Raw genomic sequence first — 23,364 nt, forward strand, 5'->3', positions numbered from 1 at the left:
ATTTAAACAGTTGGGGGAAAAAATTTAAGCAAGCTTTCCATTTCCATGTTTGTAATCAATGCTTTAGAAAGAAACACAGAAGCTCAAAAAGCACATTAAATGGCTGGACTTTCCAGTTAAGTAAGCATGCTTGAGCTACTTTAAAAAATCCTCAGATCATAGAATAATAGGGCACCTATACCCAAGCAACGAGGCTGCCCCAATGCACTTTAATTACAGCACGTTGGAGCAGACTCAAGTCCGCTAAAATGGGGTAATTACCATGCTCCAGCAGACTCCAACATCTCATGCATCAGTGTCCCTATGCTTAAAAATAGTGGCAGGGGCACTTTAACTAAATCTCATGGACAAACTTTAGTTAAAGCATCCCCACCAGCATTTTTTCAGTGTGGGGATGCTGATATATGAGATGCTCTGGGTGCTTTAATTAGACTGGCTCTTGGAAGGGATTTCAGGAGCTCATCTAGTCAAACCCCTTGCTCAGTGCAGGATTATCCCAGCTGAGGCTTTGTCTAGTGTGGTCTTAAAAACCTCCATGGATAGTGGATATAGATGGTGGATTCCATCACCTCCCTGGGTAACCTGTTCCAGTGTTTTACTACCCTCCTAAGGAGAAATTTAAAATCAAAAACCTAAAATCTAATTCTGTCATCTGCCACCACTGAGAACAGTCTAGCTCCATCATCTTCATAACCATCACACAGGTAGTTGAAGGATGCTATTAAATCCCCTCTCAGCCTTCTTCTCTCTACTAAATAATCACAGGTCCCTCATCCTGATCATCACAAGGCATGTACCTCATCCCCCTCACCATTATTGTTGCCCTTTGCTGGACTGTTCCAATTTGTCCACATTCTCTCTCTAACGAGGGGCCCAAAATTGGACAGACTACTCCAGATGTGGCCTCACCAGTGCTGAATACAGTGGAATAATCACTTCCACTGGCAACACTCCTACCAACTGAGCCCAGTATGCCACAAGCCTTCTTTGCAATAAGGGCACACTGTTGATCCATATTCAGCTTATTGTCTACTATAACCCCTTCTCCAGGTCCTTCTGCAGAGCTGCTGCTTAGCTATTCAGTCCCCAGTCTGTACCAGTGCATGGGATTGTTCCAATCCAAGTGCAGGACTTTGATCTTTTCCTTCTTGGACCTCATGAGATTTCTTTCGGTCCAATCCTTCACTTCACTGAGGTCTTACGAATCCTAGCCCTGCCCTTCAGCATATCTACTTGTCCCCCAGCTAGGTGGCATCTGCAAACTTGCTGAGAGTGCACTCTATGCCATCTTCTAGGTCACTGATTAATATACTAAACAAAATCAGCCCCAGGCCCAACCCCTGGGGTGCTCCACTTGATACCAGTTGCCAACTAGACATCGAGCCACTGAGTACTACCCTCTGAGCCCAATAATCCAGCTAGTTTTCTATCCACCTTACAGTCCATTAATCCAACTCATACTTTCGTAGCTTGTTTGCAAGAATGTTGTGGTAGACTGTATCAAAAGCCTTGCTAAAGTTAATGTATATAATGTCCACATCTCTCCCCACAGTCATCTCATCATAGAAGGCAATCAGGTTGATTAGGCATGATTTGCTCTTGGTGAATTCATGCCGACTATTCCTAATCAAGGAATACATTTCTAAGCACTTGAAGGAAAAAACAGTGATGACATGCTCCATGATTTTTCCAGGGATTTAGGTGAGGCTGACAGGTATATAGTTCTCTGAATCCTCCTTTTTTCCTTTCTTAAATATGGGCACTATATTTTCCCTTTTCCAATCACCTGGGACCTCTCCCAATGGCTATGCATTTTCCAAGATGATGGCCAGTGTCTTTGGAATCACATCAACCAACTCCTTTTGCACCCTGGAGTGTATCCCATTCAGCCCCATGGACTTGTATATGTCCAACTTTTCTAAACAGTCCCTAACCTGTTATTTTACCACTGTTGGATGATCACCTCCTCCCCCAACTGTGCTGCCAGGTGCAATAGTTTGGTTGCTGTCCTGGCCTTTGAAAAAACTGAGGTTAAAAAGGCATTGAGTACTTCAGCCTTTTCTGCATCCTCCGTCAATAGGTTGCCTCCCCCATTCAGTAAGGGACCCACACTTTCCCTGATCCTCCTCCTCTTGTGCTGACATACTTGTAGAAACCCTTTTTGTTACCCTTCATGTCCCTTGCTAGCTGCAACTCTAATTGTGCTTTTGCCCTCCTGGCTTCAGACCAGTATGCCTGAACAATACTTTTTTGCTCCTCCTTAGTTGTTTGTTCTAGTTTCCACTTGGACTTTTGTTTTTGTGATTTAGTTCACTGAAGAGTTCCCTGCTAAGCCAAGCTAGTTTTCTGCCATATTTGCTAGTCCTTCTGCACATCAGGATGGTTTGTTCCTGTGCCCTCAGAAAGGTGCATTTAAAATACAGCCAGCTTTCCTGGACTCCTCTCCCCCTCAGACTGGCTTCCCAGGGAATCCTGCTCATCAGTTCCCTGAGTGAGTCAAAGTCTGTTTTTCTGAAGTCCAAGATCCTTACTCTGATGCTCTCCTTCCTTCCTTCCTTTCCTCAGGATCCTGACCTCAATCATCTCATGGTCGCTGCTGCCCAAGTTGCCATACCAATTCTTACCTGTTTACAGGTAGCAGATCAAGAAAAGCATGGTCCCTAGTTGGCCGCTCCAAGACTTGCACCAGGAAGTTGTGCCCAGTACTCTCCAGAAACTTCCTGGACTGCCTGTGAACTGCTGTATTGCCTTCCAGGCAGATCTCAGGGTGATTGAAGTCTCCCATGAGAACCAGGGCCTGTGATCAGGAAAATTCCGCTAGCTGTTTGAAGAAACCTCATCCACCACTCTCTCTTCATCTGATAGTCTATAGCAGCCATGCACCACAACATCACACTTCTTGCTCTCCCTTCTAACCTTAACCCAGGGACTTTTGACAGTTCTATGTCCAGTTTCATACTTGAGCTCTGAGCAATCATATGGCTCTTTTAAATAAAGTGCAACTCCTCTTCTTCTTGTTCCCTTTCTGTCCTTCCTGCACTGTTTATACCCATCCATGGCAGTGCTCCAGTCATGTAAGCTAATTTCACCAGGTCTTTGTTATTCCAATCATGTCATAGTCCCATGACTATGCAATGATTTCCAATTCTTCCTGCTCATGGGCTACTGATACCTCCTGAGTTGGGGGGGGAGCACTTCCCCCCCTCCCCCCAGGCCAGTCAGCGACTGGGGGGGGGGGGGAAGTGTCCCCCCCAAAGCAGACTGCATTGACCTGGAAGTGGCAGCAGCGTGCAGCTGGCATTTCTGGGTGTACCACTGGCACTTCCAAGTGGGCCCAATCGGCCACGGGGGGGGGGGGGAGGGGGACTGCGGGGAATCGCTTCTCCCCAGCTGGTGCTCGTAGGGGGAGAAGCAGTGTTCTTGCCTGCCCCCTTGCCCATAAACACTGGCTATCGGGGGGGGGGGCAGCAGCACTCTTAGGGTATATACATGCACTCCCACGTACCCTCTATGAGTCACCACTCTTCCTGCTCGTTTCCCAGGCTCCATGCATTTGTGTACAGGCACCTCAGATAACTAGTCAATAGCCCCAGTTTCTCAGAAAGAATAAAAATGCCTCCCCAATTGCCCCTCCTCCTTTCACTTCCTCCAGGTCACCCACTTTCCCACTTCTCAGAGTTTTGGTCTCCATCTCCTGGCAAACCTAATTTAAAACTCTCCTCACTAGGTTAGTGAGCCTGTCTGCAAAGATGCTCTTCCTTCTCTTTCTAGCAGTCCTTCTTCCTGGAACATCATCCTGTGGTCAAAGAAGCCAAAGCCCTGCTAGCACCAGCATCTGTGCAGCCATGCATTGATCTGCAGGATGCAGCTGCTCCTGAAAGATCAAGAACACCACCTGTTCCCCTTCACTCTTACACCCAGAGCCCTGTAGTTATTTTTGATCTGCTCAGTGTCACCCTTGGCAATATCGTTGGTGCCCACATGAATGAGCAGTGTGGGGTAGTAGTCAGAGGGCCAGATGAGTCCCAGTAATCCCTGCATGACATCTCAAGTCTGGCTCTAGGCAAGCAGCAGACCTCCCAAGACAACAGGTCAAACTGGCAGATGGATGTCTCTGTCCCCTGCAGAACGGAGTCCCCCATTACCACCACCCATCGCTTCTTCTTGGTGGTGGTGGTCTTGATCCTTCCCACCTTGGGAAGGCCTGTCCCAGCCTCCTTCACCAATATAATATGCTCCTCCCCCTCTGTATCTAAGGCTCTTCTACTCTGCCTGGGTTCTCTTCCACTTCCCATTCATCCTTTTGCTACCAGTGAACTGCCCACAAACTGCTTCACCTGTTTGCTGCCCCTGTTTGCTCACTCAATCAATTCCCACAACACCAAACAGTTGTTATATAACTGCAAATTAAACTATAAGTAAGTTTAATCAGCACTTTTAGGATTCCCCTTGTGCAGGGCAATGATAAATCCTTCAGGCTGCATAATTCTGGCCTAGCATCTCCTGCACCAAACCCATTTACCATTTTAAATTAAAGGAATTGGGCAAAAGTAAATTAAAGCAACCTTTAGACTGCTCTAGTTTCCCCAAGGATTGGCCAGCAGGTAGGACACCTCCACGAGCAAAATTAAATCATGGTGACAAAGTTAACTTTGCTTCCCATATTTTGCCTGAGCCGTCTTAACCACAACAGGAAGCAGCTCAAGATTGAGCCACTATATAAAAGAGAACAATCATACAGTCTTTTAAAATATCATTACTTTCTGATTTATATTTTCAGAAAATATATGGGGCAGATATCTCTATATAACACTTTTGGGACTAAGGTATTCACAGTATTCTTCAGGGCATAATTTTAATCATTTAAGTGATAACAAAAATTGCTGCATAGCATTGTTCAAAATTGTTTGAAAACTTGTAGTGTCCTCATTGCTATATCCATTCTGCAGTCCTAAAATATTAATCTTAATTTTTACTCCAGATTCACTTTGTAAATGGAAACAGTTCATTCCTTATATTGGTCTGAAAAGAAAAATCCCTGACTATCAACCTAAGGCAATGTTAATTGAAAGCTAAAAGAATGTGTGATAAGAAAGTTATTTGCTTGCATAAAAACATAGCAAAAGAAAGGGGAACCATCTTATAAAAAACAATCTATTTTTGATAAATGGAATTAATGTCACTTAAGTTCCAGTTTTAGTCCAAACTGAATTACTCCCCTTGATTTTTTGGGAACTACAGTTAGATGTAAAACCTCTGTAAGAGAAGCTGGACATTCTGTTTTTTTTAATGCTGGCCAATCTCAACCCATTTTTAAATCAGCATGAGAACAAAAGTACATAGAACAGAAGACTCCCAAGGAGCTATTTGTATATTTGAGCAGGTGAGGCTGTAAACATGAATGTCTTGACACAAATTCAGTCAATTCCTGCTCTAGGTCAATGGAAATAATTAATGAAAACAACCTTGGAGCAGAAAACAAGAATCCACTTCATTTCTTAGTACTTTGACAAATTACTCCCAAGTCCCCTTCCATTATTCTCCTTTATTTTTCTTGGACTTGAACAGCAACTTGTTTTTCCCCACCGATTGTTGAAACTATTTTTGGTATGTTTATTTACAGTATCAAAACATTTGGCTTGACTACAAGCTTGTAGCTGCTTGCTGTACAAGCTTAATTGTAATGCTCTGCTGACTGTTCTTAGAACTACCTAATTAGGAGATGACTTAAATGTCCCGTAAATGTTACACACACCACTTGTGAGGAAACACTTTTTCAGTCTGAGCCTTTTTGTTCTCCTGAGAGCAGATTTTTAAAGGGCCAGGGGAGACGATGCCCAGAGTGGTAAGTCATCCCTGTGTAGGACCCACACACCCCTTAAGCCAGGGGTATCAAACTCACCTTTGTGGACTGGAGAGGCTGCAGCCTGGGACATACAACAGCAGCACTGACTCCAGCCAGAGCATGTAGCATCTCTGGCTTTAGCAACAGTCCAAGGCAGGTGGCAGCTGTGGCTCCATAACAGGGTATACAGCATGGGGAACATGGCAGCAGCTCTAGCAAAGGCAGAATTTATGCAGCGAGACAGCTGAGTCAGGGCAAAATAGCAGAAAAGGCACTATCCTGTTTTACCTCAATGTAGTTAGTTAAGGTCTACTCCAGGGAAGAGGCAGGACTTGACTTGCTAAATCAAAGTAAAAGCTCCTAGTGTCTGGTCCCCACTAATGTTGAGAGAGTTAAATCGAGATGTGTGTTTTACATAAAATAGCCAAGTTCCTATAGTTAAGACAAAACTTTCAAACTTCCATTTGGCTTGTCTCCATTTATTTTTTTTGTAAGGCAACTTTTTGGGGTTTACGATCTTCTTGTAAACATCATGCTTTAAAAACAAACAAACAAACAAACAACTTGTGAAACTTCATAAATAAGGCCCAAGTAGGAACTTAAATGTTTCATAGGCCTTGTACTGTTATCTACAAATTATGAAATTCTTCCTTCCTTAGTAAGTAGCCCAGATGCTTTTGTTCAGCATTGCAGAAATGCAAGTTCAGAAACTAAAATCATAAAGAAAACAATCCATTTTAAATGAGGACATGAAAGATTTAAAAGTGCCACTTATTGACTTATTATTATTCCTGCACTAGATTTTGAAGGTACTCGAGTTTAGGAATTTTGAATTGTATTTATTTTTGAAGAAGTAGTCAAATAAATCTGCGGCAGTGTTTGTGAAATACCTAACTCATGCGGTGAGAAGACATTTCTATCTTCAGAGTAAATTAGACTTAGGAAAGTGCAAACAATTTAAATTACCCTTATGTATTGCTGAGTTCTGAATTAAGTGTAACAAGTCAGTGAAAAGACCTAGGGAGCCACTGTGAACAGCTCAGTGAAAATGTTTGCTGAATGCACAGTAGGAGCCCCAAAAGCAAACAGAACTTTAGCAAAGGAGTAGAGAATAATAATGAAAATGTTTCTTAGTGGCAACAGGCCATGTTCTTTTTATAAAGCATTAGCAAGATTACTGGAAAGCTATATCTATACATGTGCTCCAAAAAAAAAAAAAAAAAAAAAAGACAGCTGGCAGGTTGTCCAAAATGTCTTTCTCCAGTGCATGTGAAGGAGAGGAGGATAGTAAATCATTTCCTTGCTCAACAGACAATAGGCACTTCTCAAAGATTTGTCTACATTTGAAAGTTAATTTGGATTACGGTAGGTGGGAATTTAAAAATAGCTATTCTTGCATAACACCACTTACAGATATTCTGGAACAAGCTTTATAAATTTTAAAGTAAACAGGGACGAGGTACTTTTGTTCTGAAAGAAGAGTATCCATACAGGGTGGTTAAGCAAGAACAACTAAGTAAAGAAGCACTCTGTACATAGGTAAATCCTTAATCTGGAAAACCTTGGTTCTACACTCACATCAGCCTTTGCAGCTTTCATTCTCTAAGGAAAGCTACTGTCATTTCTTCAAGCTCTTCAAAATGATTTTCTTACAATTTAACCAAAAACAAAAATTATATTAAGAATTAATACTACCAATCATTGCATTGGATTAACATCATTGTAGCAAAGTGGGCTTCCCACCTGCCTCCGGGCACGCCGCCCGCCTGTCTTGCCCACCATGACTTGCTGGAAAATTAATAAGTAGATGTTGATTAAGTGGGAGGTTGCCCATTTCTTGCCCCAATGCCACGGGCACATCAGCCCCACACTGGGCTGCAGAATTCTCCTCATAGGACCTTCCTTTTGGTCCCCCCATTCCGGCAGCCTACACTACCTTCATCCTGGCTGCCAAGCTCCTTGTAGCTGGCTCCCCTCTCGGGTGTGGTCCCCACTCAGGACTTTCAGCCATACATGGGACCTGGCCTCACCTCAAAGGCCAGGCAGGGTCCCAGGCCCTCTACTCTGGGTGCCCCTCACATTGGGCGCCTGGCCCTTTTGACCTTCTCGGTCCTGGCCCCAGCATGTGCCAGTCAAGGGGGCACTCTACCTCAGCCTCACTAGATCCATACTCTGTGGGTCCTCCTTCACTGGATGAGGGGAGCTGGGGTACCTCACACCACGACTGGGGCCCCAGGGTCTCACAGAGGACTCTCACTCCCCCCCGGGCAGCAGGTCATGGTGCTACTACAGATGTTACATTTGACCCACGCTCTGCCTCCCAGCAGTGGAGGACTTACCTCCTCTGCTCTGGGGCTGAGCCTCCCGTTCACTCAGCCTCTGGCCCAAATCTCGACCTCAGGCATCCAGAGACTTACCTGGGCCTACTCCCCTTGCTTGGGGCTCCACATCACCCCCCTCACTTGGTGCTTCAGTCCTCTGCCTCTTACTAGGGGCTACCCCCTCACTGGGGTTCCTCAACTCTGCCTCTCACTTGGGGCCAGCACACCACCCCTCACTTGGGGTCACTGATCTTGACCCCCTTCACTGGGGCTACTTCCTCATTGGGGCTCCATAACTCTGCTCCTCACTTGGGGCTAACATACTGCCTCTCTCCTGGGGCTACAGATCTCAGCTCCCTTCCCTGGGGGGAGGGGGGGGCGGGGTTTGCTCCCTGGTGGGCTCAGGTGGCCGCAGCCATGCCTGGCCCCAACTCTCCCTCTCAGGGTCTCACACCCCCGCAAGGCTCAGGTGACCTCGGCCGTACCTGGCCCCACTCTCCCCCTCAGGGTCTCAAACCCCCACAGGGCTCAGGTGGCCACAGCCGTACTTGGCCCCAACCTTCCCTCTAGGGGTCTTGAACCCCCACAGGGCTCAGGCAGCCTCAGCCATACCTGGCCCCCACCCTTCTCCTCAGGGCTTGCACCCCCGCAACTACCTCCGATGGTACACAAACCCATCCAAAGGTGAGGGCTATGGTTAAGGCACCCCTACCCGCCTTTCACCAGGCTGGCAACTGGCCTGGCATTTCCTGGGGGCTCCCATGCCACAGAGAGCCCCACTAGGCCGCCCATTCCCATCAGTGTGCAGTTTTAGGTCATACCAAGGATTAGGAGCCTCCTGACCATTCCCTACAGCGCCTCCCTTACCTCCAGATGATACCAGAAGCCCTACAACCAGGCAGGGCTGACCTTCAGCAGTAAAACTGCCCTGTTTATATGGGCAGCCCTAGGTCCAAGGGGTACTCAAGCTCTAGCCAAATGAGGCCCATGAAGCCATCACATCTGGCCTGCAGGGATCCCCAGGGGTCAGGAAATTTGGCAGCAGAGGATCAATGGCCATTAATACAGCCAGACCCACTGCTGCCAAATTCCCAAACCCCAAGCCCCGCAACCTGGTCAAGGCTGGATTGGGACCGAGCCACTCACCCCCTTCCCCCTGTAATGTTAGGCCATGCCCCCCTTTTCCTCCATGAAGTTGGATTGAGCTTGGACCATGCCCCTCCCTCCACAAGGCCAGGCCATAACCCATTTTCCCCCACAGGGCCAAGATGCCCCCCCTCATCCATGGGACCAAGCCCTCCCCCTGATCAAATCACATCCTTCCTCCCCTGATTCCCCACGTGGCAGGCCTGGGTAAAACCCCCTTTCCTCCACTGTGGGGCCAGGCTCAGGCCAGCCTGCCCCACTCTTCCCTCTGCATGACTGGTTGGTACCCCCTGTCGTGGCTCCAGGTGCTAGATCAAAACCACCATCCAGCCCACAGTCAGACTAGGCACTGCCTGTCCAGCCTGCTTGAGAAAAAGGTCAAGCACCACTATTTTGGATGGTAAATCCTCTCTCTCCCTTTAAAATAAATTTTTGAGCATCTCAGTTGGAAATAAAGTAGAAGCTACCTACTGCATTAGAGGTTGTAGGACAACATGTTTTGTTGAAGAGAATGGCTGGAGATGTTTCTTCTGACATTGCTAAAGCAATAATAGGATGCCAAGGTAAATAATCAATAGGGGAAAGACCACTCTAAATATATTCAGTTTGATGATCTCTCTCTAGCATCCACTTCTGCTACTATTGGAGATAGAGTACTGGTCTATATGGAACATTTTTCTGACCCAATATAGCTCTTTTGTTCTTATATTCTAGAAACCAAGTTGCAATGGGATTTGCTGATCAGCCCATACACTAAAACTGTAGAAGCCTCAAGCAGTTTTGAGTTAAATAAAAATTAAGGGCACTGTTTTTGTTCTATTACTATTTTAAAAGACCCATTCTGTTTTGGATCCAGCTCAAGGCCAAGGGAGTACTGCCTTTCAAATGAAAGGAAAAAGGACTGCTTCAACAACAATGCCACTTGAGCAACAATACAGCAACAATACTAAAGACGAAAGGGTTTGCCCATATTTAAGTGTGTTTCCTTTGTGTGAAGCACTTTTAATTATGTTAAACTGTTCTGGAAAGTTACTATATAAGCAGCCAAATGACTTCAGTCACAAGAAAACTGCCTGAGGAGTATGTTTATATGATGATTATATTAAGTTTATATGACACAATAGAAATGTTATGGTGACTTTAAGAAAACCAGGCCAGAAGTTTGCACTCCTTCAGAAATAGCCTGAAACGAAGGATGATCTTGTGAATAAAGAGAGGTAGTTAGCCGCCACGTTAGTCTGAAATCAGGAAGAGGGCCAGGTAGACTTGCACCTTATAAACTAACTAAATCAGAGATGCATAAACTTTCGTATGCAGTAGCTTATTTCATCAGATGCTATGTCCATTGCCTCTTATGCATTCTCAAAGGCTGATAAAGGCACAGGGAGCAAGATAAATAGATTCAATTTCCAAACCTACTATAGACTTACTATGTGACCTTGGGCTTCATCCCTCTGTGCCTCAGCTCTTTGCCTATAGGATTTAACAATATAGTTAAAAGTATTTCATTTAACCTTGTCTGTTGTTCTCCGGAGCAGGGCAGAGACGGTCTCTTACTACATTCTAATTCTTCCTATATTACTATAAGATGCTTCTTATTTGAAGACTCTAGGTGTTCACTATAACACTAATTCTAAATGGCCCAATAACATGAAAAGCAGAATTAGCTAGCTGTTGACACCTGATGATACATAGATGGCAGCCTAACCCCCTTCTCACCCATTATTGTATTAGGAACAGAGATTGGTTTCAATTGTAATTTCTAACTCCTGTAGTTGACAGCAAGAGCAGGGTTAAATAGCTAAGGATCCATTTTAAAACTAGTAGCCATAACCATTTAAAGAACTCTCCTAGAATTCATGAGATTACTAAAAACCTTCACCAAGTATCAATAATAGGCATTTTTGCCAGTGCTGAGTCTGCAAATGGAAGGAGAAAAAAAGATTAGTTGAATGGGTACACAGAAGCAATTTCAGAAAATGGAGTAGCAACATATATATGTGCATGGAAACTCTCCTCCATAATAGCTTTGGCAAAATTCAGTAAACTCAGTTTCTCACCCACCAATGTAGATATCCAATGAACCATGAACAGCACACGCCCCGATGGCTGAGGGGGCATGGCTGTGCTGGCGGCAGCAGGAGTGCAGCGGTGGGAGCCCAGCCGGGACTGTTGTTGGTGGAGGGGAGCCGAGCACTGACTGGGGTGGTGGTGAGTGCCGACCAAGGGTCAGTGACCACCCACAAGAACCGTCAGCAGTGTCAGCAGCAGCCAGCGGCAATTGTGGACTGCCTGCAGATGCTCCTAGCAGTGTCAGTGGCAAGTGGTGGTGCCTTTTTGCAGGGAGTGCACTGCTATGCTCAGGGGGTGCACATGCAGCCACGTGAACCCCTACGCATCGCCCCTGAAATAAACATTTACCGTATTACTATATTCTTTACTACATTTACCATATATTTCTCTTTTCCCTATTTGCTAAGCCTCTCATACAGCTTGTTGTCAATCAGTAACCTATTTCCAGAGTCCAAACATGCTTGTCTCCAGCCCTTTCATAGCTTCATGGGAGTGAGTCTCCCTGGGATTCAATCATATGTGCTGGAGTTCTCCGAGTCTTCCACCAAAAAGTGTCTCTTCATTTTATCTTAAGGAACCGTTCAATGTTTTGTAGTACTCAATGGGCACATCTATCTACACATGCTGTGACAGCTGAAAATTATGTCTTTGTGATAAAGGTGCTTGCTGAAGGCTCTATGAAGATTAGATCAAGTGTTTTTCTGTCATTTGTTTAGATATTAAGCTATATGTTGTTGCTAAGAGCCTAATTAAAGTTTAAGATGTAGTAAGGCCTTTTATGAAGTAAAGCCTAGTAAATTTAGCAAAGCCTTGAAGTAGTAAGGCCCTGTAGTGTAGTTAAAATTAACCTTATTAAAGGAATGCAAGGCTCGTACTGCTATCGGTCAGCCTAAGGACAGTTGAAGTAAAAAGAATCTGAATGTCTGTAACTTATCAGCACAGCTCAGAAATTATAAATGGGCTGGCACATCTGGAAATCATTCAGAAAGAAGATACAGGTCTGTGAAAAGGATTAATTAGCTGTTGACCTGGATCAGTGGGCCTGTGGATCTCAAGGAACCCAAGGACTGAATACCAGGGTTCTTCCCGGTACCTCTCGGACAGTGCTGATCGGGGACACCTGACTTCACTGACCTTTGTGGAAAGAGAAACTTGTCATATATCAGGCATCGGAGGGGACTGCTGATAAGTTGCCGATGTGAATTATTCTTGTCTGCCATTGTTTGTCTTGTTATTACCCGTAGTTGTGTTTTTGTTAAGTCAACAAACCTTTCTTACCTTTCTACCCCCCAATCACACTCTCAATCAATCCCGAACCCTCCTCAGGCGTCTGGGACAACATGCCCCTGTGGTGCCATTGTTACTGTGCCATCATTTAGTACTTCCTTTTAGAAGTACTAAATGACAAAGCAGTTACATCCCATACTACGGTGTGATGGCGGCACAGTTATTTTTAGCCACTATGTCACCGTACCGATGCACTATAGCAAAGGAGCACATTGCTACGGCAATGTAGCTGTGGCATCATGCTTTGTGCCTGATGATGCTATGTTGCCATTCTGCATTGCTATGGTGGCATAGCATCTTATGTAGATGCACCCAGTACAAAAGAACCAATAACATACTAACACTAAAGCAAAGTGTTAATTACATAAAAGAAAGAAAATCTTGTAACTTGTCCTGTTGTACTTCACACATCAACCAATTCTAAGGTTGTACCCAGTTACAGGGACTCCCAAAATGTTTTCAGGAGCATCCTGGGTAGTACTCTTATGAAAATAAAGACTTCTCTGTAGCTATTGCTCCCTTTGCTCACCAGACAACAGAATCCCTCTGGTTGCCACCTACAGCCCCAAACTTGAACAAGCTGGAAACATCATTAATAACCTCCACCCACTTTTGGAAAACAATGAGCATCTCAAGGTAGCCATAAGGGATAAAGCTTCCCTGACTTATAGGTAGCCCCCCAAACCACAAATGTCATCTCTCCAGCAATGGACTACCTAACTCCTATTCTCACTAAAGCACCAGGCCTTGTTTTGGACCCAGGTGCCAGCTATATTCCCTCATCTACACACATTACATCATCATTTTATCAAATATTATGGATATAACATATGAGGTTCATTCACCTGCACCTCTGTGAAAGTCATATTTGCCATCACCTACTTGCAGTCCCCCTCTTGTCTTGGACAGATAGGGTGATCCTTACATGAAACAACGAATGAATACCAGTTTGACATTATTTCCAGAAAGATGCACAAGCCCAAGACAAAACACTGTAACCTCCCTGTACATTCCCTCACTGACCACAGAGTGGCTGTTCTTAGACCACAAAACTTTAAAAATGAATTTAAGTGGGAAAACACAAAACGAGACCTCATCCACAGACTGGATTTTGTTAACTGTGGTCTAAATAGGGACTCTAGATTCTTACCGCATTACCTGGATTAGGTTTTAGAACTCCTATGTTCCTCAATGGATTAACTGCTTTGTTTTTCTCTCTTGTGGAAGACTTAGAGAGCTACAGCAAATATGAGTGAACCTTGCCTCTCCCAGAAGTGCCCTGTCCTTTGTCCTCCCCCTTTCCTACTCTTTGTATTTTAATCTTTGCTTTTTATTTAGAAAGTCTGCTTGCTGCAGTCCCTTCACAACGGGTGATGAAATAAATAGCTGCTTATGGAAGCTTATGCATCTCTGATTTAGTTAGTCTCTAAGGTGCAAATCTACCAGCATTTAATTCAGTGAATGCTATTTGTCTCTGGCCCTAATGCAGGAAATGCAAAGCAGGTGTGTTCTGGAACATTGCCTTCCTCCTGACAATGTGCTTCCACAAAGGTCAAAAACATTTTTTTTTTCTCACCCTAGCTGTGTAACAACAGTAATATTTTTCAAACCATTCAGTACATTGTTTTAAAACTAAATATAATTGTACAATATTTTCCCAACATAAATTACAGCACTTTCTGGGTTCACTCCAATTACAACAATATATTGGATTTTCAGCTAGCTTCACTTCATCTTAATATTTATGAATAAAGTATCTGTACCATGTTAATTCTGTGATGGGGAGAACATTTGACTTCTGTCTAAGAAAGAATGCCTGTGACAATTCCACATCCTATACATAATGTGTACATGCCAAAACAGCACCCACCCAAGAGAACAGTCCACTATAGACTTGCTGTTTTAAGTCTTTCATGAATCATATTTATTATCCACTCCCCATTAATAATGCAGAAAACTAAAGTGCACAACCAATGCAAGTAAACTGTTTACTGGCAATGGATTTTGTCATAAGAGGATCCTGCAAACATAAGCAAAACCAAATAATTACCAGTGTAAGCATTTCCTTCTCAGTTAAACACACAAAACCAAAGTTGGAATCACTGTAATTTGCTCCAGTTGTATTCATATGATCATTGAAGCCTGTCAGAACATGCACAATCTGTTTGATAAAATTCCAATAATTCAAAATGCATTTCCATTATGAAGTAGAATGAAAACAAGTATTTTTAAAATTTCCTATGTAAAATAGCAGAATACTTTTTAACCTGTTTGTATATTTCATCATGGACCTCACAGCAGTTGTTTTTAGACACTGAAACTTTACAACCTGGCTCTAGTGAAACTGCAGAACAAGAAATCATCCACAGACTGGATTGGGTTAAGTATGGTCTAAACAAGGACTACAGATTCTTATCCCATTACCTGGATTAACTTTTTTGACCCTTAAATCCTTACAGTTCTATGGAATATTATTCTGACCCAATATAGCTCTTGTGTTCTTATATTCTAGAAACTAGGTTGCAATAGGATTTGCTGATCAGCCCATACACTAAAACTGTAGAAGCCTCAAGCAGTTTTGAATTAAATAAAAATTAAGGGCACTTTATTTTGTTTGGTTCTATCAGCACTGCTTCCCGCTTCCCTTTCCCTCCCTTCCCTGTCTTTTCCATTCAAATTACTCTATTTAATAACCTGTTTTCTGCATGCTCTGTCGTAGCATCTGATGAAATGAAGTCTTGCTCATGAAAGCTCATGCATCTCTGATTCAGTTAGTCTATAAGGTGCATTTCTACCCTGCTCCTCCTCAAAAGAGAAATCTGTTTTGGAAATGCTTTCTGTGGAATTTCAAAATGTAGTTTGGAATTCTACAACTTTGTCAAATATTAATAGTTCAGTTTCTTTTCTTCTATAATTTTTATATTAATAAAGTTGAATGCCATAAAGAACCATTAACATAATCTAGTTTAATCTATTGTATAATGCAGATCAGATGACTTCCCCACATTAATTCCTGTTTGAACTAGCATCTTCCTTAAAAAAAAATCTCACCTTGATTTTAAAAAGTATTATCCTGTTTCATTAAAATATAAAAGTAGATATCAGTCTAGAAAAAATAATGTGCTTCATACAATAGTAAGTAATAAAACTTCCTTAATGCTTCTAGAAATAAAAATAAAACAAAATAGTCTTCAACTATGCCACTTTATGACACAAAATAGCAACCATATATAAAGTAAAAAAAAAAAATTCACAATACAAGTTGAAACAAAATCTTGAAATTTGGGAATGGAGTATTGAAATCAGCTGAAAGTAAAGTTTTCCAAAACTTTCAGTTTGAAATGTTATTTTCTATGGGACCGAAAAGTTTTTTTCTGGATTGACAACATTTTTCCAAAATCTCTGCTGATAATATTTTTTTTTTTATATCTACCTTGGATTATTTGTGCTATGCAACCTAACTTTATTACTCTTAATAGCTTTATTTCTAAAATGCATGGAGGCTAAAATCAGAGATCTGGCCATATTGTTGTAGGCGTTTTAACAATAATTTGAAAAAAGACTGTTCCTGCCCAAAGAAACTTGCTATCTGAGATTATGACATAAAGCATTCTGAGTTCATATAACATAAATTATTATTTGGAAATCATTGCTTATTTATTAAGTTCTTTAATTCTATGCAAAAATTGTCCTAGCAAAGTGTGTAAAAGTCTCTCTGCATCATTTTTGGTTTGCCCTAGAGGAATGTCAGACTCTTGAATGTTGTTTTGCTTCAAAATTCTAAGACCTAAAATAAGAAAGAAGGAAAGATTCAGAAAAACAAATAAAATTAACAGAAAATATAACTTGTAAATACTCGTGGACATAAAGGGTCTTTCTCATAGTAGAGATTAGGGTGTTTGAATTTCTTGAAGTCACCAAAGTATTTAGACTGTAACTTGACCATATGTTTTCAAAAGAACTTCAAATCTGAATAAGTATCATGTACAGTTCTGGCATTGCTATTTTCCCAATCAAACTGATTCTAACTAAATGTGAGGAGACTTTTATTTAGACTGATCTTTAGTCTCTATACCACTTCCTTACACAAAAAAGGGCAATTAAATTATTTGTTCAATTTTCAAACCAGTCATCTCACAATCAGAGATACTCCACATTTTATAATTGGTGACGGTGCTTTTTCAGTGGCACATGGAGCTGTACCTCCAAATGGTGCAAACAAAACAGAAGGGATTGACTGATTGCTAATATGTATTGCAAATGGCCCATATAAAGCTCTCTTAGTTAAAGGGATCAAGGTGATATACTGCAAATCAACCCATCTTTAACAGAATAATCTAGTGGCACATTCTATGGACTAAAGCAATTATTTGACAAGAACAAGAAAAGCACCACTTGCCTGTGAAGGATGTAAGCCAGAAAGAATGAAGAACAAAAAGCACTTTTAATCACAGAAACTAAAACAAAACACTTTCTGGGAGCTGCTTTGACTTAATAAATTGACAAAAGTATAATCAATGGGTCCTACTTGAATTTAAATATTTGAAGAACCCCATAAATCACAATACACCATATTTAAGCTTTTCTTCCAATTGTCCTCTTCAAACAGAATGTTGAATGAGTCACAACAGTATATTGTAATTCTTCTATTACAAATTGCTATATCTTCAACTTTGACATTCTATCAGTTCCACGAAATGGGTGAAAATGAAGCTTAATAGCATAGTATTTAAACTGAGAATCTGCAACCTTGTCATTATTGTGGGCACAATAGCAAGCCTCATTGGAATCAGCCATCCGAGCCATGAAGAGGCTTGGAGTTAATTACATCACCTTAAACAATAATTTGTTCTTTGTGGTAGTAGTTATCTCTTTGCACAGTTGGTTCTCTTTTTTGTTGTTTTGTAATGTCCCATTAATCACAGTTACATTTGCTCCATGTCATGTGATTCATCATCCTTTTTCCTTGCAGCTACTTCCATCCTTCTGGACTCAGATAAACTACTAATTTAAACTGGCAATGTTCAACCTTGAATATCACAAAGGCTTGTACAGATGCTGAGGGTCAACTGCAACATGCACAGACTCCTCGAGTTTCAGCAATTCAGACTGTATTTCATTTCATGTCCATTTGTTGGGAAAGTGATCCGTTTGTGTGAAATTCAGGGATACCTTTTTGAACTTGGGCTGATAGGGCACATGTCTGAATTCAGCATGTTTTATTTATTTCCATATATGTATCCTATGAAAAAGGAAGGGAAAATACACATATGTATATATTCACACATATATTTGTTTTCTTTTTCATTTTTAATATAAGTAGATAAAGAAATGACACATAGCTAGAGATCTTAGAGTTATATCAGATATGTGTACTTTATCTTCTGTATCAAAAATCATCTTCATGGTTATTTAGGATGAGAAAGTGACTATTCTGGCTGATTTTTTCAAACCTATCAAGATTAAACGAGACACCTACAATTACAGTAGCTGAGAGCCAGGAAGGAAGAAGGGGAAGGGAACTTGCTCATTTTCACTGCACAGTCAGTAAGTTAATTTTGGCTATTCAGTGAAATAACTGGGGCAGGATGACTGAGGCAACCATCCCTGCCCCTGATTTCAGAGGAGTGGAAGAAAAATGCTGCTGCCACTGCCACACACTCATGCCAGGTAGTAACAACTGTGCCCATTGTGGAAGTTGCCCTGGGCCTTAAGCCACATTGTTACACCTGTGCTGCCATTGTTCACATAGTTAATTCACATGTAGTAAATACAGGTACAGAGGAAAGAAACAATAGCATAGCATAATGATATAATATCTCAAAGTATTTTTCATGTAATTATAATTTTCATGCGATAATGATGATTTTAAAGAAAGGTATTTTACAACATAATGATTTCTGGAAAAACATATACCTAAACTATAAGATTTTCTTCTCTTGACTTACACACTGTTTGCTTTATTAAACAGAAACAAATATTTGTTGTGTGTGAGGTGCACCAAAAAATAGAAAAAAATGTTTTCAGTTTAATTTGTGAAGGTATTGTACATGTCCCCAAGTAGGGCAGCATTCCTCATCATTTCACATTGCATACTATACTGCACAAACTAAAGGAAAATCATGCTGATTATCTCTCTGAACAAAGTCTGCCTCAAAGTCCACTTCACAAAGTTCAAGTCCTGATAGTATAACATTTATTTGAGGAGAAGGTTAGCTTTCACACACATAAAAAGATGGTACAGCAAATCTTGTATGTGAGGCTCATCACAGACAAATGTAAACATGCACATAGGACTGTCTTTAACTGTCTTGTTGATTATGAAAAGCCACTTGATTCAGTTTCAATATGGCACAACAGTGTGAGCAGGAAGCTACTAGTTGAATAAAAAAGATTTAAAAGGGTCAAGATCAGAATCCTCCTCAACAGTGAACAACTGGTTCAAAACTATGAAGGGCAGCAACATTGGATGTTATCTTCCAGCACCTTCCTGATGTGACTTGAAAAACCTAGAGTAGAAGTCATGGCCAAAGGCTTCAGGATAAAGGCACACACCAAGGAGATAAGCAGTTGACTAATGACATTGATCTGCTGGACACACAGAATTAGGGTCACAACCCTCCATAGTTTTGGGGTGAATATCAATATAGCCATCTCAAAGACAATGGTCTTCTGCAGGAGTAAGGAAAAGAACTGGGCAGACATTTAGGGAGGGGTGGTAAGGTGGGCAACTTGAACAGTTCAGTCTATCTTGGAAGCCTCATTACAAAGGACATGGATTGTTCTAAGGACGTTGCAAGAGCTGGAACAAGGAGCACTGACTAAACTGAAACTTCTATCTAGAAACAAGGGAAGTTTCTTTGATACAAAAATCATGATACCCACAACAGGCAGGCACATTATTGTTCCTGGTTTATAAAACAGACATGGACTTTCCAGAAGCCAGGACATGAACACTGCCCACTCTTGAAATGAAATGACATGGATAATTGCAGGCAGTCAACCTGTGAGACCATATTAGTAACGAGATATTCAGAAATGAAATATTTCAAAAGAACGTTTTTGATGGGATAAGAAAGAAGAAGCTCCAGAACGTTAGACAAAAGTTTGCCTACCTGCAAAGTGCCATGCATTTGGGCCTGGTTGAGGGCAATAAACCACAAATAACAATACAGAAGTGACTAGATGACATAATGGAATGGTGTGACACAGTGGAAGTCAACCTTTCTGGCAGACATGCCACAAATTAAGCCTCCCTAAGTGCCACTCCCATCCCCTGCCCTATCTGCTCCTCTGCTTTCTACTCCCTGCCATGTAGTCTCTATCTGATAATGTTGATCTTCTTTCTGCTCCCTGCTCTACACTGTCTGCCTGTCCCCTTGCCAGTTTGCTGCATGCCATATACTGAGGCTTCCCTTACCACTTGTAGCACCTGTGCTACAGGTTAGCCACTCCTAACTTGAGGGTCTAAAGCTGATTTATGCTGAAGAGGAAGAGAAAGCACAATGGAATACAATGCCTGTCCCATACCCTTGTGAGACAAGACTATGGAGCAGAGAAAAGAAGAAAGGACTATAAACATTTATAATAGCTTTTAAAGAAACGGATATATAAAAGAGTTATTCTATATGATATGTCTTCCAAACACTTCAGCTTTGTCTAGACTCAGATTTAAAGGCTGTTATAATGTATAAACTGACATGTATTGCTGAATGTGTTTTATGATGTACACCTGATTTTAACTTGGCCAGTTTATCATGTATTTAAAGCAGACCGCTTTAATCTCAGACTTTTAAAATATGTCAGTTAGCTAATACATATTAATACCTCCCCTTTGAGGCTTATCCCTTCGAACTTAAGACAACACAAACTTCAGAAACAAACCTTAATAATATTTAACATCCCATTTTTTAAACCAAATTTGTTTGGTTCTCATAGTTTGTAGGTAACATACTCCAGTATATTTCTGATTGATTTTCAAAGTGAGTGAACTCCTGTGACAAGGCTAAGGTTTGCAGCATTTGATGATTCACTCATGCAAGTAACCAGTTAGACTATCAGTGAATGTTCCTTTGCCCCTTTGGGGACTTAAAAGATGGGCAACTTGCCCAATACTACAGTAGTTATAAAGTTCATGTTATAGCAGTCACACTTTGCAAAGAAATATCTCATTAGACCTTTATTATTCACACTTCAAGAAACGCCATTCACATGATTAGCTAACTATGCCTTTGGGAATGAATGTTAAATGAAAGAATAGGATCTCACTTAAAATGAAAACCAATTCTTTTTCTATTGAATCAGGTGTGCTAACATATTATATTGATATGCTACTGTGTCTTTCACATGCAATCAAGCTCCACATGCATTCCCTCCCACAGATTTGCCTAACATTATATCAATCTTTGTTACCAGGGGAATTTGTCATGCAGATTTATACTGGTTTCTTAACTGTAACTAGAGCCATATCATCACCCTGACTAAGGCAGAAGAAACTACAAAAGTTTGCACTCCTGAGGCAGTACAATAGTAACAATAAAGGTTTCACATCTCCAGACCACCAGAGAATTCACAGAAGTTAGGGTTTCCTGTGGGAATTCCTGTGGCTTTCTGCTCCGTGATGCTTTCCGGTCTCTCATCAACACAGTTTCTGTAGACAGCATGCCTTTTTGGGGCTACAGCAATCTACATTGAGTGGGTCAAATTCACCTGCCCCTTGGATTGGTTCTGGAAAGCAGAATTCCTTGTGGGCCAAACCTGGATGTGGTGGCAACAGCAGGGTGAGTGGCAGGGGCAGTGGAGTGAATGGCATTAGAGAACTGAGAGGGTTAATGTAGCTGTCACTCGCCCACCATCACTGACATACACCCTCAACAGGGCTCTGTACCATGGATTTTGGGTAGTGGGATCTCACCCATATTCACCTACCCACATATTTACATCCCCTGTAGGAGCCCCATGTGACAAACAACATGGTTTTGCAGGCCAGATCTAACACATGATAGAATGAGAAATCAAGTAAGTTAACAATGGAATCAGAACCTCCTACAATTGCATTGTAAGAGTTTATTGTAGTTTATGATAGTGTTGAAAATATTACTGTGGTCATATATCAGATGTTTCATAGAGACACTTACAATAAGCATGCAGAAACCTAGGGCCTTTTTATATGTTACTCTGTGAGCTGCTCAAATATTTATCCATATTAGTGATAGCTTAAGTGATAGAAATCCATATTAGTGATAGCTTAAGTGATAGAAATCAGTCACACATTCAGGGCAGCAGATGCCAGGAGGACTGAAAGGTAAGAATCCTCACCCTCTCCTATTCCAGGCTTCCCTGCTTCCCCTTGTTCCCCATGACTCATCTGGTTCCTCTTGCCTCCCCATTCCCTTGGGGTTCCTCTTTGCCCCCAAGCGTCTCCCTCTGCTCCCCTGTTTAATTATAGCTGCCCGTGCTCTGTCCCAGGGGAACAAGCACCGAAGGGTTAACCTGCCTGCTTGTTCCCTGCTGCTGTCAGGCTGCTGCTTTTCTCCAGGCCAAGCCCAGCCCAGAAAACAGCAGGGGTAAAACAGGGGTGGGTGTGGGAGTGCAGAGAACAGGCAGGTTAACCCTATCCAGCTACCCCAGGACAATGCAGGCGACCACAATATGTTGGGGTGGGGGGCTGGGGATGCAGTCGGGGAGTAAGCAGGGATCTGGGGTAGTGGGGGAGGGGAGGGGCAGACATTGGACTACATGTTAGTGTAACAGAAGCTGGGAAACATGGATCAGATATAAACCTAAGCCTGCGTGGTCTAACTTTAAGATGCCTAAATAGCGCTTAAAACTAGTTTAAAATACTAATAGCATTTAAGAGCTTCAGAAGCTGCCTAAATTAACATGTAACTGTGCAGGCCGGGGGTGAGCCGGGCCCATCTTTGTGCACGCGGGCTGTGGCCAGCAGCCCGGGCACGCGGGGCCGGAGAAGACCGGAGGCGAGCTAGAATTAGTCACAGACGCGTAGTAGTTGATTTAAAGATTGTTTACTTACACCAAAGATGGTCGTGGTGTAGGCTGGACAGTTTCCAGGTTCAGCTCCACTTAAATCCTCGTTAGAGGACTACGACAATTCGTTCTTTGCCCCGGAGTTATTGAAGCTCCGCAGGTTCGGTCTTTGACCCGGAGTTATTGAAGCTCCGCGGGTTCAGTAGTTTCTCTTACAGGAAAGGATACGTCTAGGAATTTATCGTCGACGGGGAGAGGCTAGAGGCTGTTCGTTCTTTTCCCTGGAGTTGTTGAAGCTCTGCAGGTTTGGTTATCAGGCCTCTATTGCCTTTTAAGAAAACCGTTGGGTCCGTAAGGATCCGCAGCGCTTGGAGATCTTCACGCTCTCCCTCTGGAACTCCATTGCTCTCTCTCCAACTTGGGCGGAAACCACCCAAGCTCTTTATATGACTAGCAAGCCAATCGCTAGCCGCCACGCGTGCATGTATTAGAATCGGCCAATAATGTGGCACGAATCTTCATACAAATGGCAGGAACTCCTTGCACCGTGCATTTCTTGGATGCAAAAGAAATGCACCATGCAAAGAAAGCTACAAATTTGGCGGGAATACTCCATTGCACCAGGGTTCTCTTCTGCAGCAGAAAACTCTACCGTGCAAGGAAGCTGCAATTTAGCAGGAAAAATAATTTAGCAGTGCCGAAGCA

This window comes from Alligator mississippiensis, chromosome 2 (assembly GCF_030867095.1).
Source record: "Alligator mississippiensis isolate rAllMis1 chromosome 2, rAllMis1, whole genome shotgun sequence".
Classification (NCBI taxonomy): Eukaryota; Metazoa; Chordata; order Crocodylia; family Alligatoridae; genus Alligator; species Alligator mississippiensis.